Here is an 11,421-nt window from a genome sequence, read left to right as displayed (position 1 = left end):
CACTGGAGCTCTGTCAGAGTGACTGTCGGGTTCTCCCTGACCAAGGCCCTTCTGCTCTGATTGCTCTTCTAAGAATGATGGAGGCCACTGTGATCTTGGGGACCTTCAATGCTGCAGAAATGTGTTGGTACCCTTCCCCAGATCTGTGCCTTGTCACAATCATGTCTCGGCGCTCTATGGACAATTCCTTCGACCTCATGGCTTGGGTTTTGAACTGACATGCACTGTCAAGGCTGTAACGTAGCAAAATGTGGAACAATTCAAGGGTCTGAAGACTTTCCGAATGCACTGGATATATATTTATTATTTTTGTTTTGTCCATTTCACCCAACCCACCCCATAAAAGATCTTCCTTCTGGCATTAGCTAGAATTGCCAGATGACAAATCTGCCCGTGTATGTACATTGCTAGCTTGCTTCTCTCGTTAACCTACGTTCACTTGTTTGTGTTAACTGAACTAGCTGGTATAGCCTCTCGGCTCCACGGTCAGGGTAGAAACCATCCCAAGTAGAACTCTGCCTCCACTCGGTTCTCTTCAGCTAGCAGCATACCTTCGCCACAAGGTAGCTATCAAGACCCGCTAGCATTCCTACCTGCATAAACGGTAGCATTGGGTTAGCCAGACCGACCAAGTTTAGCCCCCAGGCTTCTCGGCCGAGGGAATTTACCTACCTGAAGGCTAACATGCCCCTACGTAGTTCGTTCGGCTATTACTGTGCTATCTACAGGTTACATTTATCACAAGGTGGCTGCTAAATTACTATTACCTCTTTAGCCTCACGGCTTCATCGTTAATACTAGCTAGATATTAGCCCTCTTGGGTTTTCACCTAGCTACCTTAAGCATGCCTTGTCCTTAACAATGGCCCCGCTACCCTATCCCAGAGAAGACAATACCCTCGAGCCCCCACATTCTTGTGCTTGTGGCTCTATGATTGCGGGGATTTTCAACTTCTATGCATCAACTGTTTGGGAAGGGAACATGCCCAAGCAGCACTCAATGATCTGAGTCCTGTGAAGGTCTGAAGAGTAGGCTCAGCCGGGCCTCCCTCACAGCTCCCCCTCTTGATTCCAGCCCACCGGCTGAGGATGAGATTCAACCCCCCACAACTAAGCCCAGTTGGGGCAAGGAAAAGGATAGCCTTGATTCCCACTCGATTCTTCGATTCCCGCTCCTCACTGAAATAAAGGGTGGAGACCCTGTTCTCCCACCCTCCGAAGTCCCTACGTCTCCCTACCCCCGGGACAGGGGAGCTGCGCTACCCCCTTAGAGTTTGGGTTTTTAGACGTTTGCAAGCGAGCAGCTGCCAGACTCAACATCGAGTGGCCAGCTCCCTTGATGGGCCAAGACCCCGTTAGGGACCTGTACAACGGGAAGAGACTCCCTTCACATACGGCCCCTACTAAACAACTACTCCCCACAGTACCAGCCAGCCAGTTAAGGGCTTGTGGGATAAGCCCCTTTCCAGCAAATTCACTACTAGGGGTTCCCTTGGCCTGGTCATGCACAATATGGAGGAATCCAAGTTTGACAACCCTCCCTGGGTGGAGCCATCAATGGCTGACCACCTCAACTCCTTGCGACGTGCGGCTAACGCCACTGGTGCCTCCCTCTTTGGAAAGACGGGGCACTTTTCTTCTTCCATTTTCCAAATGACCTACAGTCAATCAGAGCACTTAACGCGACCTCTCCGCTCTACCAGGCAGAGTTACTGGAGGAAGCAGGAAATCTGAATCTGAACCCAAGTGCCTGGGACAAGATCTGTATGACTACAGACATTAAACCTCCGCACTGCCATCTTGGGCTGTGATCGTACCATGAGCCTGGCAGTGGTGGAAGAGAGGCCTCTTTGGTTAAGCTTGTCCATCTTGACTGACAAATGAAAAGTCGACCTCCTGGATGCCCCTGTGACACCCAAGGAGCTGTTCGGGGCCCACCGATGGCCGAGAAAGGGCAAAAATCTGGCTTTGGGGGGGGTTTAAAACACCCGGCGACGCAGCTGACAGGACAAAAGCTATGTTAAGCCCCTGAGCCAGAGCACATCAGCATGTCCACACTCCCTCCAGCCTCTTGACATACAGAGCAGGATGACAGATGGCCATTTGCCATCTGTCATGGCTATCCCCACTTTGCCTCAGAATTGTCTATGGCACGCAGGCGCACACAATAGGAAAAACTCACAGGTGCACCTCCCATGCCATCACCCTAGGTGAGCGAGGCAGGGAATGAAACCTTGGCCTTTGCGATTCCTCTGTGAGCCTATGGCAACTCAGCTCTATTGATAGACAACCCTTTCTATGAGGTTAGAGCAGTGGTTCTCAAACCTCTCCTTTCACAATTTTGTTGTAGCCCTGAACTAACTCACCTACTGTAGCTATAGAAAAGGGCTAAGATATACTAGACACATAGCTGCTCCACTGCTTGGAATTAGTACATTTTGGTAAGCCATATGTTTCCTAGTTCCTCTTAGCTACACCGTCTGATGGCTTATATCATTCTGTGGGCTGGTCTTTGGCAGACAGCCCCATTAGGCGAGACGGTATGGACATACTTTTCACCACCCTCCAGGGCGCAGTCCAAGAGGCTCGGGCACGTCGTTTTAAGAACTCTGCTCACTCGCCTCGGGCACGTTACGAGGTATCCTAGTTGCAGGGACGTAATCTCTTCACCTCCGCAGCAGTATCACATACCTGGGTGCACTTTAAACGGGTGCGTTATCCCGCCCCCACCCCTCTTCAAAGAAGGGAAGGCAGTCACTCTGTATTGACACAGACTAGCTGGTAAGCTCATTCTGTGGAACAGAGCACTCTTACTCTCACTACGCCTCACCCATGCCAGGAGTACCAGTTCTGGCAGAGATACGGTCAAACCACCTTAGATCTTTCTACATTGCACAAAAATGTGCACCACCAGTTTTTTTATGCGATTTCAGGGGTCACACCACTAGGGATCGACACAATGGCACACCCTTGACGGAACAGGGCTGATCCCTCATCTTGGTAGCCCCTCAATGACCAGGCAAGCTCCAGTTGGCAAAGATCTTCTCCTGCTTTACAACGAGCCCTGGCAGCCCTGATCACGAAGGGGTCTTTTGACCCTAGTGAACAGGGATATTTTTCATCCTCACTCAGACACCCTGGTCCTCTGGGCCTGGCCTGTGAGAGGTTAACTCTTCACGTGACTGACTTGCCACTTAGAGTAATTTAGACTATCCAGAGTGCCAGGGCCCCTTCTACACACTCACTATCAATAAAGCTGGCGCGTTTTTGAGACGTGTTGTGACCGAAAACAGATCATCCCTTACCCGTGCTCTGTTTCTATGGTTCTATGCTTCTTGCAGGACCTTTTTGGACAGAGGGAAGGCTTCGACAACAACACTGTTGGGAGACATCCCCTACTATGTCATTTTATGAAGGGAGCGCATCGCTTACAGCCGGTCTCTTCTACTTTCTATTGTGCTTGACGCTATTCCACAGCAGCCTTCGAGCCACTGTAAAGCATGGAGACGAACTATCTCTACTTTAGACCGCTTTACTGCTTGCCCTTACATCAGCAAGCGAGTGACTGAGCTGCGTGCCCTGTCAGTTTGCCCAGGGGTTGTTCAAGGTTACATGGTTACTTAACCCCGCCTTTTGCCTAAGGTCAGTGACCATGTCGACTGTCTCGACTTGGAGCTTGCAGCCTTCCACCCGCCACTTCTATGGAAGAAGAGCGTCTCCACCGTTTATGTCCAGTATGAGTTTTGCACATCTACTGAGGTAGAACGAGAGCTACCAACTCCCCTTGCAAGGGGAGGCCTCTGTCTCGTCAACGACTATCCTACTGGACAGTGGAGGATATTATATTGACTTGTAACAGCAAGGCTTTGCAACCCCCAGAGGGCTTGTGAAGCTCATTTCACCAAAAGTTTGGCTACCTCTTGGGCACTGTTCCGTGGCATCTATTACAAGAGATCTATTACATGAGATTTACTGACTAGATGTCGCTGCGCTGTTACTGGAATAGGGATAATCCCTCAGCTTGGTAGCTTAATAGTGTGGGAGCCTCTGAGGGGTGATGTTGTTGAGACGACCCTGGTTTCAGAGAGCACGTCTGCGATGCGGGATTTGGCCATATCCTACTGTGAGAAATCGAAACAAGTGTTTGAAAGAGAACTCAAGGAATACCTGCGAAACCCCGGTTCACTGACAATATGAGTGAGATACTATCTCACCGCTTTTCCCTGCTAGCAAAAGAGCAAGGAATAGAGGCATGCTCGAGAAAGTAACCTTGAGTTACTGTACAAATGACAGGATCCACTTTACTAAGCATGGCCTGCAAGGTATGTTTCTTCAGTTCGGAGTATTTCAGCTCATTCAGTTCTGGGAATAGAACATAATCTGTATTTGAAACCTATTTCCAACCTACTCATGGTGAGTTATGTTGAAGTGAGTGTGGATTGACTGAGGGTAATTCCTTCTATTATTCATTAGAGTGAATCCTCAGTGAGAATGGTAGCCTAATTAACCCTACTGTATGGCGTTCACCTGAGGAGGACACTCGTAATTACTAAAGAGCCTTTCTGAATGGTGAATAACAGTGGCAGCTAAATGGCTCATATTACGCATCAACATAAAAAATGCTAACCTCCCTCCTACTCCCTACGCTTGTTTAAGAGAGCTTTCGCGTGAATATTTACAAAATAAAATTTACACAATCAGTCTAATGTAATTATGTTGATTTAAAAATGTTTTTACTGATGTCTGTAAAGGCTCATACGAACAAAATGCCTGAAATCCACTGGCATATGTAAATCATTGTGGACCATTAAGCAAAAACATTCCCTGTGACTAGCCTATTATTGATCCGAGGAACCGGTGCTCCGTGATACGATCAACATGACAGGAACCCGAGGGGTTAATCTGGTTCAGCACAAATAAGCCCGTACACATCTAACCAAGGTTCAGCACACATTATCTGAAAGTGACCGTTGTTAAATGGCAGTAAAATAACAACTAAAAGCATTTGATACTACGAGATAACCTGGAGATAACAGATGAGGAAGATAATTGTGTGAACTGAGACATCTGTTTTTTTCTGCTGCATCTAAGTCAAGGGGATTTGTGTGTGTGCATGTGTGTGTGTGTGTGTGTTTTACTAGTAGTCCTCACAAGGATAGTAAAACAAGGAAAATTCAGCCAAGTAGGGACATTTTGCCAGTTCACACAAAAACAAAATTAATGTTAGGCTTAGGGGTTAGGTTTAGGTTTACAATTAGGGTTAGGGGTTAGGTTTAGGGTTAAGGTTAGGGTTAGGTTAAGGGTTAGGGTAAGGGGTTAGGGAAGATTGGATTTTGAATGGGAATCAATTGTTTGGTCCCCACAAGGATATTAAAACAATTATTGTGTGACATAAATAAAAATAATCTAAAAGTGGACATTTGTAATTGGGTTATAGGATTTAAAACTGACTGTGAGTGTATATACGTATATTTAAATAAAATCACATTTTTTGTCCATTAAAATAACATAAAATTGATCAGAAATACAGTGTAGACATTGTTAATGTTGTAAATGACTATTGTAGCTGGGAACGGCATATTTTTTACAGAGGCCCATTATCAGCAACCATCACTCATGTGTTCCAATGGCACGTTGTGTTAGCTAATCCAAGTTAATCGTTTTAAAAGGCTAATTGATCATTAGAAAACCCTTTTGCAATTATGTTAGCACAGCTGAAAACTGTTGTTCTGCTCAAAGAAGCAATAAAACTGGCCTTCTTTAGACTAATTGAGTATCTGGAGCATCAGCATTTGTGGGTTCGATTACAGGCTCAAAATGACCAGAAACAAAGAACTTTCTTCTGAAACTCGTCAGTCTATTCTTGTTCTGAGAAATGAAGGCAATTCCATGCGTGAAATTGCCAAGAAACTGAAGATCTCGTACAACACTGTGGACTACTCCCTTCACAGAACAGCCTAAACTGGCTCTAACCACATACTTTTGGTAATGTAGTGTATATGCATGACATTGTGCAGTGGCTGGGTTCAAATTATACTTAATAACTTGAAATGAAAGGATTCCCATTTAGAAGGGGGATTGAACAACAGTTTGCTGTTCTAGGAACACTGTTTAGACCGACTGACTTCTTCCAAACCGAATGACTAATCAGCTCTTTCAGCACTCTAGTCCTCCACTCTGATGAAAAAACAGAGGAAGAAACAGAAAATACTCCAAGGCCAGTGCGGCCCATTCAATCACCTACACACACACATGCCGCCCACACACAGACACGCAAAGGGGAGCAGGTCACATTGTGTTACAGAATGACTGCTCTACCGGCCTATACTGCTCAAAACTATGACATAATACATATGGAATAATGTAGTAACCAAAAAAGTGTTAAACACATCAAAATCAATTGCATATTTGAGATTCTTCAAAGTAGCCACCCTTTGCCTTGATGACAGCTCTGCACACTCTTGGCATTCTCTCAACCAGCTTCACCTGGAATGATTTTCCACCAGTCATTGTCCTGTTGAAAAACAAATGCTAGTCCCACTAAGTCCAAACCAGATGGGTTGGTGTATTGCTATAGAATGCTGTGGTAGCCATGCTGGTTAAGTGTGCCTTGAATTCTAAATAAATCAATGGCAGTGTCACCAGCAAAGCACCCCCACACCATCACACCTCCTCCTCCATGAACCACAAATCGGAGATCATCCTTTCACCTATTCTGAGTCTCACAAAGACATGGCCGTTGGAACCAAAAGTCTCAAATTTGGACTCATCAGACCAAATTACACATTTCCACTGGTCTTATGTCCATTGCTCGTGTTTCTTGGCCCAAGAAAGTCTCTTCTTATTATTGGTGACCTTTAGTAGTGGTTTCTTTGCAGCAATTCAACCATGAAGGCCTGATTCACACAGTCTCCTCTGAACAGTTGATGTTGAGATGCATCTGTTGCTTGAACTCTGTGAAGCATTTATTTGGGCTGCAATTTCTGATGCTGATGAATCTCTAATAAATTATCCTCTGCAGCAGAGGTAACTCTGGGTCTTCCTGTTCTGTGGCGGTCCTCATGAGAGCCAGTTTCCTCATAGCACTTGGTCTTTTACCAAAAAGGGCTATTTTCTGTATACCACCCCTACCTTGTCACAACACAACTGATTGGCTCAAATGCAATAAGAAGGGAAGAAATTCCACAAATTAACTTTTAATAAGGCACACCTGTTAATTGAAATGCATTCCGGATGACTACCACCCCCCCCATCTATCTCTGAAGATCATCCAATTTGATTTATATTTTCCATATATTTTTAACTGTGCTGTTTCCCAAAAGTTCTGAACCTATATATGTTTTACAGACACATTATATTTTACATTGTATTGATTGCAATAATTTTGTATAATAATTTTAACTAATAATGTTGAATCCGGCATCGTTTTGCGTATCAGTTCATTAACCATGTGCCATGGAATTGGTACATGGAAACAATTTTACAATCTATGAAACTGGTATACTTTTTCATTTATCATAATTATCACTAATTTAACTGAAGCCCACAATTGGTTTATTTTTAAGAGTATGCTTTCAGAAAATGTTTTGTGGCATAATTTCTGATTTGGTCAAGGCGCACACACACGCACACACACACACACACACACACACACACACACACACACACACACACACACACACACACACACACACACACACACACACACACACACACACACACACACACGGTCTCCACCAGGGTTCATTTCTGTCTCCTGGTGTGTGTGTTTCGATCAGGCTGTCAGTAGGTGAGCCTCTGGTGGAGTAGCTGCTTTGTTCCGGGAAAAAGTTCTGTTGCTCAGTGTGATGAAATGGAGGATGCTGTCATCAAAGAGAGCCACCGCCAAATCAAATGATTTCACCGCCAACTACCCACTGGGCACGCACTGGTTTCAATTAAATTATGTTCAAGCAATGTGGAATAGACGTTGAATTGACGTCTGTGCCCAGTGGGTACCCATATCATACCTCACAGATCCTATCTTTTGTACATCAGTCAGGCACAAACTATGTTGACGAGGGTTTAGTAAAGAAGGGAAAGATCTTTAATCTGACTGGCACAGTAGTACATGTATTTGCACAAAAGCAACAACCAACAACCTTCATTCCCTTCCCCAGTTGATTTGAATCGGTAGTTGACTCCGTCTAATGTAGAGTTCACATGTTCTAGCATTAAATGTTTAGAAAACATATCTCAATACACTACACAATACAATAGCACACTGTGCTTTTCTCTATACATATTGGTACGGAAGATTAGATGGATGTGTCTGATGTTGGGCTAGTAAGCATACATTTGCTCAGCCAAGTCCATGCAGCGGTTAGATGAGATGGAAATGGATGAAATGGCCTGAATCATCGTTAATGCCTTGGCATCATACAGCTTATCATCATGCATCATGATTTCTCAAACCCAGCATCATTTAATGGGCGAGTTATCTCTAATAGTGTTACGCTCATCGTTTGGATGAGGAGACCAAGGTGCAGCGTGGTAGGCGAACATCTTACTTTTATAAAAATGAACATTCGAAAAACAACAAAATACAAAACGAACGTAAAGTTCTGCAGGCTACACAGCAACTATACAAAATCAAGATCCCACAAACTAAGGTGGGAAAAAAGGCTGCCTAAGTATGATCCCCAATCAGAGACAACGATAGACAGCTGCCTCTGATTGGGAAGCATACCAGGCCAAACCAAAAAATTGGAAAACTAGATTGCCCACCCTAGTCACACCCTGACCTAACCAAAATAGAGAAGGAAAAGGATCTCTAAGGTCAGGGCGTGACAAATAGCCAAAATATCATAATGTTTACTGTATATGAGTTCTTAACACCTTGGAAAGGGTCTAGTAGGCTACTGATGGAAATATCTGCAGTCATCCATGATAGGAATGTTAGTGTGCTAGAGAGGGTGATTATTCAGACCAAATGGAAGCGAGACTTGTGTTTTACCATGTCACCTTAGAATGAAGCAAGGGAGAGTTGGAGTTTTCCTCATTGGGGTCATGGTAAAATACACATTTGAGGCTATTAAATAAAATCCTTGTTTAAGATAGCTAGTTTGTAACATTTCGACTTCTTCTTACTGATACCATATGACAGAGAATGCAATCCACTCCCATATTGCTCTTGGATATGAACCAAACTTCTGCTTTGCAGACAGGCATTCTCACATTATTCATTTGCAAAAATAAACTCGCTATCTGCAGAGTATTAACATTGACTAATTGTTGAGCCCTGTATCCAAGTCTCCTTCAGGTTTCAGTCCAAAATATTTTCAGTCTATAGGAATAATAGAGTAGGGTGGCCTATCTTAGATGTGTAGGTTTTCAGGGTGGATACCAAACTGCTGTAAGCTATAGAATACATTGAAGGTCAGTGGTGGAAAAACAACCCACTTGTCATACTTCAGTAAAGATACCTTCATAGAAAATGACTAAAGTAAAAGTCACCCAGTAAAATACTACTTGAGAGAAAGTCTAAAAGTAGTTGCTTCTAAATATAATTAAGTATCAAAAGGTAAATGCAATTGCTAAAATAAACTTAATTCAAAAGTTAAAGTAAAAGTATAAATCATATCAAAAATCTTATATTAAGCAAACCAGACAGCACTATTTTCTAGTTAAAAAAAAAGAAAGTATAGTCAGGGGCACACTCCATCACTCAGACATCTTTACAAACAAAGCATGTGTGTTTAGTGAGTCCGCCAGATCAGAGGCAGTAGGGATGACCAGGGATGTTCTCTTGATAAGTGCGTGAATTTGACAATTTTCCTGTCCTGCTAAGCATTCAACATGTAACAGTACTTTAGGGTGTCAGGGAAAATGTATGGAGTAAAAAGTACATTATTTTCTTTAGGAATGTAGTGAAGTAAAAGTAAAAGTTGACAAAAATATAGATAGTAAAGTAAAGTACAGATACCTCAAAAAACATAAGTAGCACTTTAAAGTATTTTTCCTAAGTACTTTACATCACTGTTGAAGGTCTAACATAATAATCATAAGCATAGCCCATAGTAAGAATTGTTGTATTCATGTTTTCCTCTCGTATGCTTAATGTATTATAGTGTATTTAATTGTATGTTTGGAAATTGTTATGTTGTATTATAGAGAAAAAGCTCCTGATCCACAACTCACCTCATCTTCAGGTAACACAAGGTAGAGGTCTTTCTAATTCCGACGGGAGGAGGTGGAGCGCATCTTCAGCAGACCTTTATAAGGACGAGGATAACCCGCGGCGCCAGATACGTGTGGATGCCAAGAGATGCTCAACATCTCAGAAACTGTATTCATTTATATTCAGTCTGATGGCCTCATATTCAAAACAAGTATTACTATTTTTTTTATTGTCGTTTTTATCAAAGAAGGCAGATGTGTTTGTAATTTACAGTGGTATTCCTGTAGAGAGCGGTAGATAGTTTTCTAAAAAAGGTTTTATGCGCACCCCATACTGTATACACAAACGGAGGGAAGAGAAATCCTAGCAGTTCTCTTGATTCCATTTCACTGTCGAAACGATACTGGAGCACTTTTTTTGCACATACCTAAAGGAAAATCCCAAATAACGAGCACCTAGCGACTTTGTTTAAGTGCAATAGAGGAACTGTACGAGACAGTTTGCCCGTACACGGTGCGTTGCGGAGGGATTTAGAAATAAAAACCCAGTGTTGTGCAGTTGCATTCCCTACCACTTCACTTGCGCTGGATACGGGGAGGCTTTGACTTTTTTCATCCCAGTTTCTGTCTCAAAACAACCGTATTCTCGTCTAAATCTGCTGAAGAACCTGACGGGTGAGTCTCATTGACACATACTTGCTTCCAAACGTGTACTACCCACCTTGCATGTTGCATTTGTGCGTATTCATCTGTCCAAGCTAGCCACTGTAGCTGCATGGTTTGACAGATAAGCAGCACCATGTAGGCTACAGTATAGCTTCAGTTTGGCCTCCTAAAGTTTGGTTGCTAAAATATATTCCGCCGCAATTAGGCTTCTGTTGTTGTTAGTGTTTTCATTGTGGATGCAGTTGTGTCAGTGCAGATAGTCAGTGTGCAATGTGTTCACATAGTCCATTGAAGGGACTAATTTGGATCTATGATACTGCACACAAGCACGCGCACACACACACGTGCGCGCGCGCGTATGTGCGTCTTTGTCTATTAGTGTGTAGGCTATGTGGTGTGTATTTTTGTGTAGGAGGTTCAAATATTATTTTGGCATAAAATTAGACAGTAAATGTCATATTGTTCAAAGCTGTTGTGGGTATGTTTGCAACACAGTTGCAGAAAATACTTTAGATAACTTATATTGACTCTGACAACTTCCAAGGGTCACAGTACAAATGTCACATCACATTTGCTATGATACTGCAGAATGAAAGTG

The 11,421-nt window shown here is 43.3% G+C and overlaps 1 protein-coding gene across 1 annotated transcript in view; it reads left to right on the top strand.

The window, feature by feature from the left end:
- The first annotated feature begins 10,450 nt into the window (after positions 1–10,450).
- The window catches only part of LOC112224754 (thyroid hormone receptor alpha-like), a 197,796-nt gene continuing 196,825 nt past the window's right edge, over positions 10,451–11,421 (top strand). The window contains exon 1 of the mRNA XM_042305904.1: positions 10,451–10,832. The gene's annotated coding sequence lies outside the window, so the exon portion shown is untranslated. The remainder of the gene's footprint in view (positions 10,833–11,421) is intronic.

Source organism: Oncorhynchus tshawytscha, linkage group LG25 (genome assembly GCF_018296145.1).
Source record: "Oncorhynchus tshawytscha isolate Ot180627B linkage group LG25, Otsh_v2.0, whole genome shotgun sequence".
Lineage (NCBI taxonomy): Eukaryota > Metazoa > Chordata > Actinopteri > Salmoniformes > Salmonidae > Oncorhynchus > Oncorhynchus tshawytscha.
Note: the sequence above shows the minus strand (reverse complement) of the source record. Positions and strands in the feature narration are given on the sequence as shown.